At 37.5% G+C, this 15,995-nt stretch overlaps 1 protein-coding gene across 1 annotated transcript in view; it reads right to left on the bottom strand.

Annotated features, from left to right (window-relative positions):
• RAP1GDS1 (Rap1 GTPase-GDP dissociation stimulator 1) overlaps nt 1–15,995 on the bottom strand; it is a 258,664-nt gene that overhangs the window by 180,861 nt on the left and 61,808 nt on the right. The window lies entirely within an intron of this gene.

The raw sequence follows: 15,995 nt of genomic DNA on the forward strand, positions 1-15,995 counted from the left end.
TTTTTAAAAATTCAGGTTCATTGAGGTATATTTTACACACAATGAAATCTTTTTATGTGTACAGCTCAGTAATATAGAACATTTTCATTAAACCCAAAAGTTTTTTCATGCCCCTTGTTATGCAACCCCTCCCCCATCTCCAATCTCTGACAATGATCTGATTACTGTCTCTATGAATTTGCCTTTCAGAATGTTACATAAATGGAATTCTACAGAATTTTTATTTGATTTCTATCACTTAGTATGATGGGTTTTGGAGGTTCATTTATATTATTTCATGTACTAGTACTTTGTGTCTTTTTATTGCTGAGTTGTATTCCACTGTATGGATGTTTTGCAATTTGTTTATTCATTCACCATTCACCAGTTGATGAATATTTGAGTTGTTTCCAGTTTGGGGGCTATTATAAATAGATCTTCTATAAACATTCTCCTATAAAAAATTTGTATCAACATATGCTTTTATTTCTCTTAGGTTAATATTTAGGAATGTGATTGCTGGTTCATACAAGAAGTGTTTGTTTTACTTCATAAAAAATTGCAAAGGTATTTTCCAAAGTGGTTGTCCAATTTTACATTCCTACTAACAATATAGGAGAGTTCTATTTGCTTCTTTTTTTCAGTTCCTTTTTTACCTAATTATATTTTCATTTTTATTATTTATTTATCTTTATTTGTTATTGGCCACACTGCAGCATGTGGGATCTTAGTTCCCAGACCAGGGATCAAACCCACGCCCCCTGCAGTGGAAGCATGGAGTCTTAAGCACTGGACCACCAGGGAAGTCCCTTTTATTTTTTTAAATTTATTTTTATTTATATCTCTTTCTTTTAAATAAATCTCTTTGTCCCAAAGTTGTATTTTGGGCTGAATATCTCAATATTATCTTTAAGTTTGCTAATTCTCTCTTTGTATCCATTAATACTATCTAGAGTTTTATTTCATTTATTGAGTTTTTAAAATCTCAATAGCTTTATTTTTAATTTCTATAAATTCTACAATTCTCATATTTATCTTTTTTCTTCTTTTATTTTTCTGTTTCAAATTTCTTTTTATTTTTTAAAAGCAAATTATGTCTTCATTTATATCAATGAACTTGCTAAATATTTATTTTAATATCTTCGTTAGACTATACTCTAATTTCATCTGGGATGGATTCCTCTGTTGAGTTTATTGCTGTTGTTCTTGGAAATATATATATTTTGAACTTTTACTTTGAATTTCTCTCTTACTTTCTCTACCTCTGTGCTCACCCCTGCTTCTCTTGTGGTTGTATTGTTGCTTCTGCCCAGATCCTCAAGCCAAAATCAGGTTTTATAATATTAGTTTGGAGTCCTCGCTACCTGTTGATTTGGCAATATTGCGGATTTGTTCATCAAGCCAGCTAATGACTTGCTTTTCTTCACATTCGAGGAGCTGTGTCTACTGTTTTCTTTGCCTAGGCCTGAAGCTCCGTATATACTATACAAAGCAGCAGATACAACAGTGGTTTTCCATTTGCCTTTTTGGAGGTGAGCTCCACCCCAAGTCTAGCTTGGATCAGTGGATGTGGTTGCAGTCCTCCACCTTGCATTGCATATTTTTTGTCCCTGTTAGCCTTCAGAAAGCAAATTCCAGCCACTAATTCTTATTTTTGGATTTAGAGTCCAGCAGAGCTTGTGACGTTTCTCTTCTGCTTCTTATCCATGGAGATTTATCTTACATTTGAGCCTGACAGGTCTTTTTTGGCTTTCTCTCTTAAATTATACAATTTCTCTCTTAAATTATACAATAATTTATACAATATATGTTACTGATTTTTTTTGTGTGCTGGGTGGGCACATGAAAACCTGAACTTACAGTGTCATCTTGACTGTAAATCTCTCAACACTTTTTTTTTTTTTTTTTTTTGCGGTACGCGGGCATATCACTGTTGTGGCCTCTCCCGTTGCGGAGCACAGGCTCCGGACTCGCAGGCTCAGCGGCCATGGCTCACGGGCCCAGCCGCTCCGTGGCATGTGGGATCTTCCAGAACCGGGGCACGAACCCGTGTCCCCTGCATCGGCAGGCGGACTCTCAACCACTGAGCCACCAGGGAAGCCCTCTCAACACTCTTTTAAAGCCTAATACTTCATACCCGCTCTACACCAGAAAAAGATACGATGAGAAAAACAACACATTAGATTCTCTCTGCTTAAACTCTGCTTTTCACTGATATGAGAAGTTGTTCTGTCCAACCTTTGTGTGGAAAGGAAATTATACACTGGGTTGCATAACCTTCTCATAAGTTTCATAGCTTCTCGTAAGTAAAAGCTTTATTTTACGGTACCATTATTGTGATCACTCATTTGTGTGGCTCTAGAAATTCCAAAAATATCAGGTACATCCATAAAAAATTATACTCTGAAGTTAAAAGAACTGATTATCCAGTTCTTAGGGTAATCTGCCGTAACTCTCCACAGTACTGTTGGACTGCATGGTAGTTACCTACTATCTTTTATTCATTTTATTTATAGTAGTACAGCCCTTCAATTGTTTGTGCTACATTTTTGTTTTAATTTTTCCTTATTCCTGTATTAATTTTCATTATTTGTAAATATAAGTGGCTTAGCCCTTAGGCCTAAAAATAAGAAGACCTTTATATTAACCAAGATTTTCCATTAATTAGAAAATTAGTGTCACTTTAACTCTTTATTTCCTTGTTTGTAAAATCAGGCATATTAATTTTTTATTGCTGCTATAACAAATTACCACAAACATATTGGTTTACAACAACACAAAGTTATTTTCTTATAGTACTGGAGGTCTGAAGTCCAAAATGGGTCTTACTGGGCTAAAGTCAAGCTGCTAGCAGGAATGCATTCCTTCCGGAGGCTCTAGGGGAGAATCCATTTCCTTGCCTTTTCCTTCTTCTGGAAGCTGCCTGCATTGTTTGTGGCCCCTTCCTCCATCTTCAAAGCCAGCAGCATAGCATCTTCAAATCTCTCTCTGATTCTAACTCTTCTGCTTCCCTCTTCTACTCCTAAGTACCTTGTGATTACACTGGGCCCACCTAGATAATGCAGGATAACCACCACACTACAAATCCATCTGATTAGCAACTTTAATTCTATCTGCAACCTTATTCCTTAATTCCCTTTTGCCATGTAACCTAATTTATTCACAAGTTTTGGGAATTAGGACATGGACAGCTTTGGTGGGTCGTTATTTTGTCTACCTTAATATTAGGTAACATATGAGTTCTTCCTGTTCTATCGAGGATTCTAAATTTTTTAAGTACTCTGTCAGACATATTAGTGCAAAAAATAGTATATAAGTACTGAATAATGCATAAGAATATATATTTTTTATTCTTTTTTTTTTTTTTTTTGGCTGCGTTGGGTCTTTGTTGCTACATGCAGGCTTTCTCTAGTTGCGGCGAGTGGGGGCTACTCTTCGTTGCTGTGTGCAGGCTTCTCATTGCAGTGGCTTCTCTTGTTGCAAAGTGCAGACTCTAGGTGCACAGGCTTCAGTGGTTGTGACATGTGGGCTCAGCAGTTGTGGCTCATGGGCTCTAGAGCGCAGGCTCAGTAGTTGTGGCATAAGGGCTAAGTTGCTCCGCAGCATGTGGGATCTTCCCAGACCAGGGATCAAACCCGTGTCCTGCATTGGCAGGTGGATTCTTAACCACTGCACCACCAGGGAAGTCCATGCAGAAGAATTTTACCTATGGAACAAGTTTTTATGTCTTGCTAAATTCACAGAACTATTTTTTCCATTGGATACATTAAAATATAAAAAAAATTAACAGTGATTACTTTCTACAAGTAATTCAGAAGATATCCTAATTATCATATATTATCATTTTAAACTATAAACTGAGATTAGGGTGAGGATCATTTATACTTTCAAAAATCTACTTAAAATTAAAAATTAAAAAGTTTTTTTTCCATGTTAACTAGTCAATAAGAATATTATCACAATGGTTTGGTAGGTACTCAAGAATTAAAATTTGGTAAAATGATTTTAATTAAGTTCTCTCTACCTCATTTGCAACTTGCTTTTTTTTTTTATGCAGTGGCAAAATGCAAATGTTTCTCATAGAAACTTTCATATTCATATTCATGAAAATATTCTCAATCCCATGGGATTTATCATGAACCTTAAGCTTGCCTTATTATTTTTCAGGTCAGTGTAACCAAAGAGGGAGCTTTTTAAATAATACCATGCTTTTGGTATGGGGGGGGGGTTAGTTTCATTTCTTTTAAGTCCAATGCTATTATAAAAGCAATACTTTTATTAAAAACCAAGACAAAATAACTATAACTTTCAATTTTCCTGTAATGAATATATTCTTGAAAGTAATTACTGAAGTCCCCAGAGAGAATGGTTTAAAGTGATAATGTGAAATAATTTTACTTTCATGATCCTATATTGCTCTTTTAGCATTAACATTTTGGTTTAAAGTCTTGAACACAATTCATTTGCTATGCTTGTTGTGTAGATGTCCTTTTCCCTGGAGGATTTTTTAGAATATTGCATCAGCTTGTGTTTTCCAGGTTCTCATTTCTGAATTTGCAAAGAGGCTCCCAAAGAGATTATAGCTAAGTGAGACTTCATTATTTATATATATTTTGTTTGAATATATACCCAAGGATTTGAATCTATCATCAGCTCTTTTCTGACCCCAATTATTAAGATAGTTCAATATTTCCACAGTCATCATTGTAACTGAAATAGAAATAATATTGTTTTAAAAGGCACACCTAACATCAGAAATGCAACTGATTTAGTCTTCATTGGAACTGTAATTAAAACATAATAATAATGTGTGCATATACATTATATTATTTCTATTTGTTTAAAATAGTTGGTGTATTTTGGTACTTAATTTTTTACAGTGTTCTAGTTAGACATCAGCACAAATGAATTACTCTCCTATAGATACTCCGTACACACTATCTTCTTTTTTTTTCTGTCTTAGTTTGCGCCACGCAGCATGTGGGGTCTTAGTTCCCTGACCAGGGGTCAAACTCATGCCCCCTGCAGTGGAAGCGTGGAGTCTTAACCACTGGACTGCCAGGGAAGCCCCCATAGACACTATCTTCTACATAGAGATGCCTGTGTCTACAGTGTTCAAATTGTCAATGATGACAGTAACATGGTATATTACAGAGGCAAAACTGCCCTCTTCATCTCTGGAAGCACCTCTATTTAATTAAGATTTCATATACTTTCTAATTACCTAGCTTTAACAGAGCTACCATGTGTTTGGAGAATGATTGGGGCTTTATGAATTCATGATCTTTTAGAACTGAGAAGATGTCTTTAAAAGATAGATGTTAAAATTTTTATTTGCACTGTATTATAATATTCTAGATTTGTTCTATTAAAGGAAAGTAGGGGGCTTCCCTGGTGGCGCAGTGGTTGAGAGTCCGCCTGCCGATGCAGGGGACACGGGTTCGTGCCCCGGTCCAGGAAGATCCCACATGCCACGGAGCGGCTGGGCCCGTGAGCCATGGCCGCTGAGCCTGCGCGTCCGGAGCCGGTGCTCCGCAGCGGGAGAGGCCACAACAGTGAGAGGCCGCGTACCGCAAAAAAAAAAAAAAAAAAAAGAAAGTAGGGTGTGTGTGTGTGTGTGTGTGTGTGTGTGTGTGTGTGTGGTTTGGGTCTGGGGCAACTTTCAGAAGTTCACGTAAACACTGATTTTTCAAATTGTGAGTTAGAAAGTGTAGTGACTTACATTAAAATTACATTTAAAACAGTTTTGCAGCGAAAATTGTAAAACATGGAAAATCTTCCACATTTTCCCTGTATTGATGCCATGACTCTGGCCAAGTCAATACTGACTGAAGAGAAATGTTATGAACATCAGATGGCCAGATTTTAAGTAGAAACTTATTTCATCCACAGAGTCTTATAACTCATCAAAGTTTATGTTACACCTCCCCTTTCTATTCTGATTATAACAGAAACTTTGTCTCACTTGAGAGACTGCTGCAACAGCATTTCTTCACAGGTGTGAGGATTCCCTTGGGATTGATTCCCTTTGGGGGTCTAGGGAGTGTCAGGTGATCTTCTCACTGTTCCTGTGTGCTGCCACAAACACTCACAAGGATTCTGGCCGAGGACCTGTTTGATTTTTCTGAAGCAGCTTCCGTGTGCGCTGCCCATATGAATCGCGAAAGTGAAGGTGGAGTTTTCTGGGGATGGTGGGAGAGGTGATTTTGAGAGTCAGGTAGACATCCCCAAGTGTACCTGACAATTATCTGCCAGGGACAAAGGTGTGAGAAGCCAGCTCCACATATGACTATGAGACTTCAAAAAGTTGCTCTCACAGCTCCAACTCAAAGTTAAGAGGCGTTTGGCAAGAAAAAGTCAGATTTGGATCAGGAAAAGTGAGTTATTTTATTTTTCCCCAATGAGTTTAGTTGTGGGTATTCTCACATGAAAGCCATGATGGGTAATAAAGGTTGCAAGGCTGGCTCAGAGACCGCAAGAAGACAATAGCTAAGGAAATAGTACAATAGGTCATCTCAATAATTCTCAACCAGTGTCACACTCTGGCAATGCAGAGTGATGTAAAGCATGGTTAAGAAGCTGGAGGGCATAAAGATTGCTAGAGCCTCTCTGGCAGGAATGGCGAGCATCTCCCTACTGCCCAGACTAATTAGGTCAACTTTTCACTGGATGCCAAACCCTTTGGTATATTTATCACACCTGCACGAACTATAATTGTATGATTATGTGTGTAATTATTAGTTGAAAAGTCTTTTTCTCTCATTAGATAGTAAATTTCTTGAGGGCAGAGAGCACGACTGTCTTACTGCTACAAATCCAGTGACGGGCACATAGTTGGTCGTCAATACTTATTTGTTGAATGAACTAATGGTAGTAAATTGGGTGAAAGCAAAAAATGTCTTGCAGCTTCTTCAGGCTGTATATTCATGAAATGAAATTTAATTTAGCTTCTACCCTTTGTGCTTCCAATCTGGTTCTCTCCTGTATTCATTAACATGGCTAATGGCATTATCACTTACCTGATCTCCCAAATTAGAAAGCTCAGAGCCATTCTGTATTTCTCTCTCTTCCCCAATCTATGTATAATTGACCTTCAAATTTTTTCATTTTGCTTTGGACTGTCTCCAGATTATGATTCTTCTTCTATCTTCATAATGCTATGATCTTAATCTAGGCTTTTATCATCTATTATCCAAAATATTGCAACAGCTACCTAAAGGAACTCTTAACCACTAACTTCTACCTATTTCAATCTGTACAATGCCATCGGAGGCTGTCTTCCAAAACACTGGTGTATGAACACCTTGCTACTTACAATTTTTCATTGGCTCTCTATTAACTAAAAAGTAGTCTTATATCACTTAAAAAGTGGTCCTCAAGGGGAGTAATACTGCTCCCTAGGGATATTTGCAAATTTGTGAGTATATTTTTGATTGTCACAAGGATTAGAAGTACTACTGGCTCTCACTGGGCAGGGCCAGGGAGGCTAGATGTTCTACAACGCATGGACAGTCTTGCTTAATAAAAGTTTGTTTCATGTTCGGCACATCTTTTTTTTTTTTTTTTTGCGGTACGCGGGCCTCTCACTGTTGTGGCCTCTCCCGTTGCGGAGCACAGGCTCCGGACGCGCATGCTCAGCGGCCATGGCTCACCGGCCCAGCCACTCCGCGGCACGTGGGATCCTCCCAGACCGGGACATGAACCCGTGTCCCCTGCGTCGGCAGGCGGACTCTCAACCACTGCGCCACCAGGGAAGCCCCAGAATTGTCTTTCTAATGGGTAAATCAGATCATGTCACTCCCCTTCATGACTGCCTTCAGAATAAAATCCAAACTCTCTACCAAGGCCTACAAGGCCCTACCTATGTCTTCCCTTTCTGCCTCCCTCTCTGACTTCATCTCTTGCCACTGTCCTTCTCATTCACAGTGCTCTAGCCCACATCAGACCTTCCCCAAGATTTGCATGTACTGCCTGCTTCTCACCATTCAAGGCTCAAGTCAAAAATCACTTCATCAGAAAGTTCTGCCTGTCTCGTTCATCTCTGTATCCTCACATTAAAGCACCTAGCTACTCAAAAAATACATGTTAGTTGGATAATTGGTGAATTTCTGCTGTGAAAATCTGGATGAGTATTCTCCTTGGACTAGTGAGCGTTGAGGTGCAACTTTGGGGGGTGATGTAGTGGCATGAACTACTGAAGCCTGGTTGTTTGCCCTGGGCCGTTAAGTTTTCTCACAGTGTTCTTTCTATGATTCCAGGCTATGCTGGTCTACTGGCTCTCTCAGCACTTTCAGGTTCCCTCTCTAAAGCATTCAGGAATTTCTGGGGTCACTGGAGGACACGTATATGCCATGAGCAGCCAGGAGATGTGCCTCCGATTATGTGGCCATGATATATCCCCACCTCCACACCACGGTTCCCATGCCATGTTGGACACTGTGTAGGGTGGGGTTCTCCCAGGCCAGTAGCCTCCCAACGCTGCTCCTAAAAGTCCCTAGGTCCAATGTCCTTGGTCTTTGTAATTGCTGTTTCAATGCTTCTAAATGCCCTTCCCTCACATACTGAAGGCCGTGAAAAGATGCTCAACATCGCTAATTATTAGAGAAATGCAAATCAAAACCACAGTGAGGTATCGCCTCGCACCAGTCAGAATGGCTATCAACAAAATGTCTATAAATAATAAATGCGGGAGAGGATATGGAGAAAAGGGAACCCTCCTACACTGTTGGTGGGAATGTAAATCGGAGAACAGTATGGAGATTCCTTAAAAAACTAAAAGTAGAGCTATCATATGATCCAGCAATCCTACTCCTGGGCATATATCTGGATAAAAACATGGTTTGAAAGGATACATGCATCCCAATGTGCACTGCAGCACTATTTACAATAGCCAAGACATGGAAGCAACATAAATGTCCATCCAAAGATGAATGAATAAAGAAGATGTGGTACAGATATACAATGGAATATTACTCAGCCATTAAAAAGCATGAAATAATGCCATCTGCAGAAACATGGATGGATCTGGAGATTACCGTACTAAGTGAAGTAAGACAGAGAAAGACAAATATCATATGCTATTACTTATATGTGGAATCTAAAAAAACAATACATATAAACTTATTTACAAAACAGAAACAGACTCACAGACTTCGACAAATTTATGGTTACCAAAGGGGAAAGGTGGTGTAAATTAGGAGTTTGGGATTAACATTTATACACTACTATATGTAAAATAGATAATCAACAAGGACCTACTATATAGCACAGGGAACTCTACTCAGTATTCTGTAATAATCTATATGGGAAAAGAATCTGAAAAAGAATGGATATATGTATATGTATAACTGAATCACTTTGCTGTACACCTGAAACTAACACAACATTGTAAATCAACTATACTTCACTATAAAATAAAAATTAAAAAAAGAAAATAATAATAAACAAACAAACAAATAAATGCCCTTCTCTCTCATGCCACACCTTTTACCTGCAGTCCCTCTGCTCTCTCAAAGCAGAAACCAGGAGGAAAGAGGAGAGAGACATCCTTCAGGTGTCACTCTTTCTATTTCTTGTCTTTCTGTATAATGTACAAGACTGAAAGGGGCAGATGCTTCCAATTTAACCTTCCTGCCTGTATTGGCTCTCCTTACGTAAACTGTATAGGCTGGCTTTTGAAATATTAAGGGAGAGATTGAGGAATTTAGTAAGTCCTTTTCTCTCTCTTATAAAACCTGGCTCTCAATTACTATCTTCCTAAAAAAGTCAAGAAAGTCTGCTTTGATACCTAAAGCAAATCAAAGACTCTTTTATTTTACAGTATTTCCCCTACCATGGCATGATAAACTTCATGGCTTGACACTGGAAGTGCAAGAATGCAAAGGAACATGCTTTAATGGGGATATTACAATGCACTGATTTAGTATTTCTAAAATATTATTCCTACTACACATAACATGATCCCAATCTGCTTTATCATCTTATCCTCACTTCCTGCTATTTTCCATCTGCTACACAAACCCGATTCTTTAGACACCATAAATTTCTTAAAATTTTCTGAACACAACATACTCCATGAATTAGCACAGCTGTTTATTTTGCCTAGAACATTCCTCTCCAATGTACTCTGCCTGGCAAAGTCTTTTTTATCCTTCCAGATTTAGCTCAAATCTTCAACCACCTTGTCCTTCATAATGTCGTAGCAATATGTAAACATCACTGCTGTAGCATGCATCACATTACATTATAATTTTTTTTTTACCACTAGTTTTTTCAGCACTTCAATGGCAGGGGCAGAGTTTTACACATCTCTTTACCAACAGACCCTATTATTCTGGATAAACATATTTCTTCCATTCTTATTTAATTTAGACAGGAGAACAAACTTAGTATTACATAGGAAAAGGATATTGAATTCCTACACTAATGTAGTTTTTCCTTTAATTTGCTACATGAAAATGTGAAAGCAACAAAGAGTAAGAACAAAGATAGTTTTATAAATCTAAAATTCTTTCTTACTTAAACCCTCTTCTACATTTTTATGCACAGGATAAATAATTCATATTAGGAAAAAAAACTGTGGTGGATTTTTTAAAGTCCAAAACTTTATACAAACTTCAAAAAGAATTATAAACTAATATTTTAAAAATCCCACACATTCTATTCTACATTAATAAAGAATCAGAGTGTTTTAGATAAAATATTCCAATCAGGCTTCAGTGAATGAATATGCTGAACGGGAGAAAGAAAGATCAAGATAGCAGCTAACTGTACAATTTAAACATCAATTAACAACAAAATAAAAGGTTTTTGTTTTATGAAAAGAAAGTCAGATAACAAGCTTGTGGAATTATGTCCTATCTTCTTTCCTTTATTGCCTTCTTTCATGGTGAATTAAAAGCAGGACTTGTCTATCACAGGTAGGGAAAGGTATGCAAGTAAAAGTCACCACGCAGGGGAAGGCTTTGTTCTCAAGAGGCTGAAGCAGGAGCCTGGAGACCTTGCCTTTTCTTTAGTGCCCTGTGTGGTTTTGTTCGATCAAAACATGTTTGCTTTAACCCACTCCCAATGTAGCCTTGCGGCTATTATTTTCCTATTTGAGCTTCAGAATAGGAACATATTGCTTCTTTACCTTTGCAAAACACAGCAACTGTAAAAATGTAACATTTTCTTTAAAAGACTTGAGAGCATGCCTGTGAAATATTTAGGTTTTTAGTTATAGATGTGTGATGGGTTCAATAGTGTATTCCTCAAATTCAAGTCCACCCAGAGCCTCAGAATGTAACTTTATTTGGAAATAGGGTCTTTGCAGATGTAATTAGTTAAGGATCTTGAGATAAGGTCATACTGGGTTAGGGTGGGCCCTAAATCCAATGTTAGGTGTCCTTAGAAGAAGTGAACAGGCATAGAGATACACAGAGAAGGCTGTATGAAGACAGAGGCAGAGATTAGAACTATGTGGATAAAAGCCAAGGAATGCCAAGGATTGCTGGGAATTACCAGAAGCTGGAAGAGGCAAGAAAGGATTTTTCCCTAGAGCCTTCAGAGGGAGCAGGACCCTACAGACACCTTGATTTTGGGGCTTCTGGCCTCTAAAACTGTGGGAGAAAAAAATGTCTGTTTTAAGACACCAAGTTTGTTATAATTATTTCACAGCAGCCCTAGGAAACTAATATACAGGAGGTAATTCTTAGCTCAAACTTTATCTTAGAAAGCAGAGTCTAGGGATTTGGTGGGGAGAAGAGTCCTTCCTTCTATGAACTTTCCATCACTGTTTACATCAATATAATCCTCCTGTTTCTCTTCCTTTTATTGGTAGCCAATCTATGGATGACTGTCCCCTGGGGAATTAAGGAGTCCTTGCAAAGCATCCCTGAAGCCATTTTGAATTAGATAGTAACTGAGAACTGAATAAATGGGTTTCCTCCAGTTTTGCTCAACTGTTTCCAAAGATGTGTAGATGCTGTCATCACGGACACTGTGTACAGTAGGGTAGACTGTGCACTGCACAACTCCGAGGGTAGCATTCATATCAATGTCAATATGCAGAAGGGTCAAATTGTGTACAATGTAAACAGACATAAAGGCTGTTGTGATTCATAAAATACAATTTCATCTAAAAGCATTATTGAGTTAACGGCCGTTGTCTGTTACTATGCATTTCTCCCCATGATTGGATTTTTAAGTTACAACTACTATCCTGTAGGTGGCTATGACTTTCTTAAAAAGATGTCCTTACGTAAAAATATACATATATATTTGTTAGCTCTGCTGCCCTAATAAGTGAGCCCATTGCCTGAGAGTCTCTTTTATCTTTTCTTCTTATTTGTCACCCATAACAATCATTCCTAAAGCTCTGCCCATTTCTTCTTTATAATATTTGTTAAATGCTATCTGCTTCTACATAATAACTACTTTACTTTGGGCAGTCAGGTCCCCTGGCTAGGACGACTGTAACCAGATTCCTATATCCTTTTGTTTTCCATCTCTTTTCACTCCTATTAATTTGTGACAGAATTGCACATTAATCTTTGAAAAGATAATTTTTTACTATGTCAATTCCCTCATCAGGAAATTCCACTGACTTCCTTTTACTTGTAGAATTAAATCCAAGTTTCTTAGCCTTTCATTCAAACCGCTGTTAACTTATTATATCTGATCTCTTTTCTCACTAATTCCTATCACTGTTTTTTTAAAGTTGGTGAATTGACTTTACAATAATATTAAACAGCTGCAGTGAAATTTTGATTTCTTTCTATTGCTTTCCTCTTCCATCTTTTGGACTGTCACAGCTTCAAAGGAAGTTCCAGAAGGAGAACATACATGAGGCATATAAAGGAAAAAGATGTGCTCACAATTATGTTTTTGCTTTTATTTCTAGCTTTAGAGACCCTGTATTATAAAGGTATTTGGAAGTAAAAAACTAAATGTAATGTAATAATTATAAATAATTATTCTTTGATGGAGCTAATAATATAACTAATAAATAAGCAAAAAAAATGATGAGTCACCTATTTATTAGTAATCATCAATAATTATATTTCATCACAAAATATACAGGTTACAAGGCAGGTAGTTAAAATTAGATCTCAAGAAACTTTCCATCCATATTGCAAATGCATGTATCTTATATTTAAGAACCTATTTTTTTAAATGTTAAAAACATTTAAATTTCTTATGTAGTAGTATTTTTGCAAAACTTACATAGCATTATTATCACTTCCCAAGAATTATTATGCTAGCAAGTAAAATTTCAGTCTTTTCCCTTTACATCATAGATAATGAAGATTTTCACATAAAAATGGGAGCAGTCTTTCTAAGGCTGGTTGAATATTAATTAAAGTTCTGTTGCTAATATCTCATACTTTATACATTAATAGTGAGGTTTATTATGTGTGAAGTATTATTATTTATAGTAGATAGTAGACATTATTATTCAATATATGAAACTTCAAACTTAAAAAATTGGTAAAACAGGGAACTAACACATATTTGAAGGAACACAAATAAAAATCTTGAGGAATACGCCATGTGTTAGTCACATACCTGGGCAGGTCCATAAACACATTTTAAAAGCATAGGACGTAGGAGAGTTCTACGTAGAACCTGGACATACTCTGGCAAAAGAGAAATTCTTAAGATTGTGTAATGGAAGGAAATAATGAAAGGGTAGATCATAAAGTAGAGAAGGCACTGCTAAAATCCATCCAAATCGTCAAAACCTGAAGGCAAAGAGTCGATCACTAGGTGCAATGATAATCTGGAATGTCATTATCTGACAGGGCCCAGCAAACCACAGTAATGATCACCATAGCAATCTCTTCTTTCCAGAAAGCTTTTGACTCAGGTCACTGAAGAATTTGCTTTCCATGGTAATATCTCCAGTTCTGTAATTAAAATATCAAGTAGGATTTCAAGTAGCTTTCCAGACAGTTTTATAGAATCTCATTTGTCCTTAAGGAGTAGGGTACCTGAATAATCATTTTAATACTGTCTTAATATAATTACTGAAAAAAATAGTAAGTGTGTTTTGGCTGCACCAAACCACACTTATTAATTGGAACTGCAATACCACTACTAACTTTGGCAGAGCAGGAAAAAATTGCTATTTAAGCTAGTTCTGAATATCGGGTTTTTTTCCCCTTTAGTGTTTATCCACTTGGAGCTGAAGAAAGTATAAAGGCCAAATGGGAATCTGACAGTTATTCAGCCAAAAGATGTCAACAAATCAGGAAGTTTTTACCTAGCAAACCCTGCTCAGAAATAGATGTGAGCTATAAAGGCAAAAAATAAAGGTTAGAAAAAGCAGGAAATGAGTTTGGACATCAAAAAATTGACATGTACACCTACATACACTGTTTTATTCCTTGTGAAAATGTCAGGAATGCCATCATTTATTATTGGCTGTGTGTTAACAACTCAGGGTAAATGATCACAGTAACAGAAATGAAAAGTATTCATCCCAGACCTGACAGGTGGGAGTAAATGGCGAAGAAAGTGCTATTTAAAAATGGTGAGAGGAGGGCTTCCCTGGTGACGCAGTGGTTGAGGGTCCGCCTGCCGGTGCAGGGGACACGGGTTCGTGCCCCGGTCCGGGAGGATCCCACGTGCCGCGGAGCGGCTAGGCCCGTGAGCCATGGCCGCTGAGCCTGTGCGTCCGGAGCCTGTGCTCCGCAACGGGAGAGGCCGCGGCAGTGAGAAGCCCGTGTACCGCAAGAAAAAAAAAAAATGGTGAGAGGAAACCAATCATGGGGTTGAGGGGTCGGGAATAGACGGATAAAAAATTCTCCCTTGCCAACTATCAATACCCATGGCCCGAGTCAATCTGAAACAATATTCCCATATATTCTCTAGACTGTGTGGCAACGAAAGTGGGCCCATCGAAGGCCAGAATGGAAACAATTACCAATTTCCTCTGCTATTTTGTAACTGGTATGGTTGTTCCGCGGTGTGAGTGAATCTGAGCAAGGTATGCATCTGTTCACGCAGCCCTAAACCACATAAGGTCCATAGTCATCTTACAATCTCATAATAAAAGCATGAAAACAACAGCAACCAGTTTTTATCTTCAACCCTAAATTAGATATTGAGCATCTTAATGAAGTCAATTTTATCAAATGTTCCTTTTTGTTGTTACAATAGCTTTTCCTAAGTGATAATGTTACTTGTTATTGAACTTTATGAAACCTCGGTCTGACCTTCTTTCAGGTTTGGGTGCCAGTTAAGCAAGCAGATGAACCACATGTTAAACCACATGAGGTGGTTACCTGGAGAGCTAGGGAAACAGGAGCCAGACCAGATGCGAACGAAGTCAGAGAACTGAGAATAAAAACCAGGAAAACCAAATTTGTTATTTCCTACACTAGGAATGTAGGGAGACAGGCCTGGAAGATAGGAGTTCAAAGCTGGTATTCTAGAAGATTGTATTCTTTTGTTTCAATTTAAATTATTATGAACATTATAGAAAATAGACACATGATAAAAAAAACTTAAATGAATATACAGAAGTATGAAATGAAATATAAAATCTCCTACCCCACTCACTTCTACTTCCACTGTCCAGAGATAACCGTTGTTAACAGTTTCTTATGTATCCCTCCAGAATTTTCTATCCATATACTAGTACATTATTATGAAATTATATTAAAATATGAATTCAAGGAATGTAATACCTTAAAAGAGCAGAGCTCCCCCAATGTATATCTACAAAATAAAGTTCTAAAAATCACGCATGCAAGTAAAAGGAATCATTCATTAGTAATCATCTTGTATTACGTTCAGTGAAAAGTATAGGGAACAAATCAGTTAATTGGAACCAGATACATAGAAAATGAATATCCTTAAAAGCAAACACACATATGCCTTTTTAATTCTTTTAAATAACAAGGAATTATACTATTAGGTGCTTTTGTTTTTAACTTTAACTGGGAAGGGAATGGGTTCTCACCAATCAGATTGGGCACAAGTTGTAAGCAACTAGCACAGCCCTAAAAGGGTTTACCAGCTGAGAATCAGGC

This window comes from Pseudorca crassidens, chromosome 4, assembly GCF_039906515.1.
Source record: "Pseudorca crassidens isolate mPseCra1 chromosome 4, mPseCra1.hap1, whole genome shotgun sequence".
NCBI lineage: Eukaryota > Metazoa > Chordata > Mammalia > Artiodactyla > Delphinidae > Pseudorca > Pseudorca crassidens.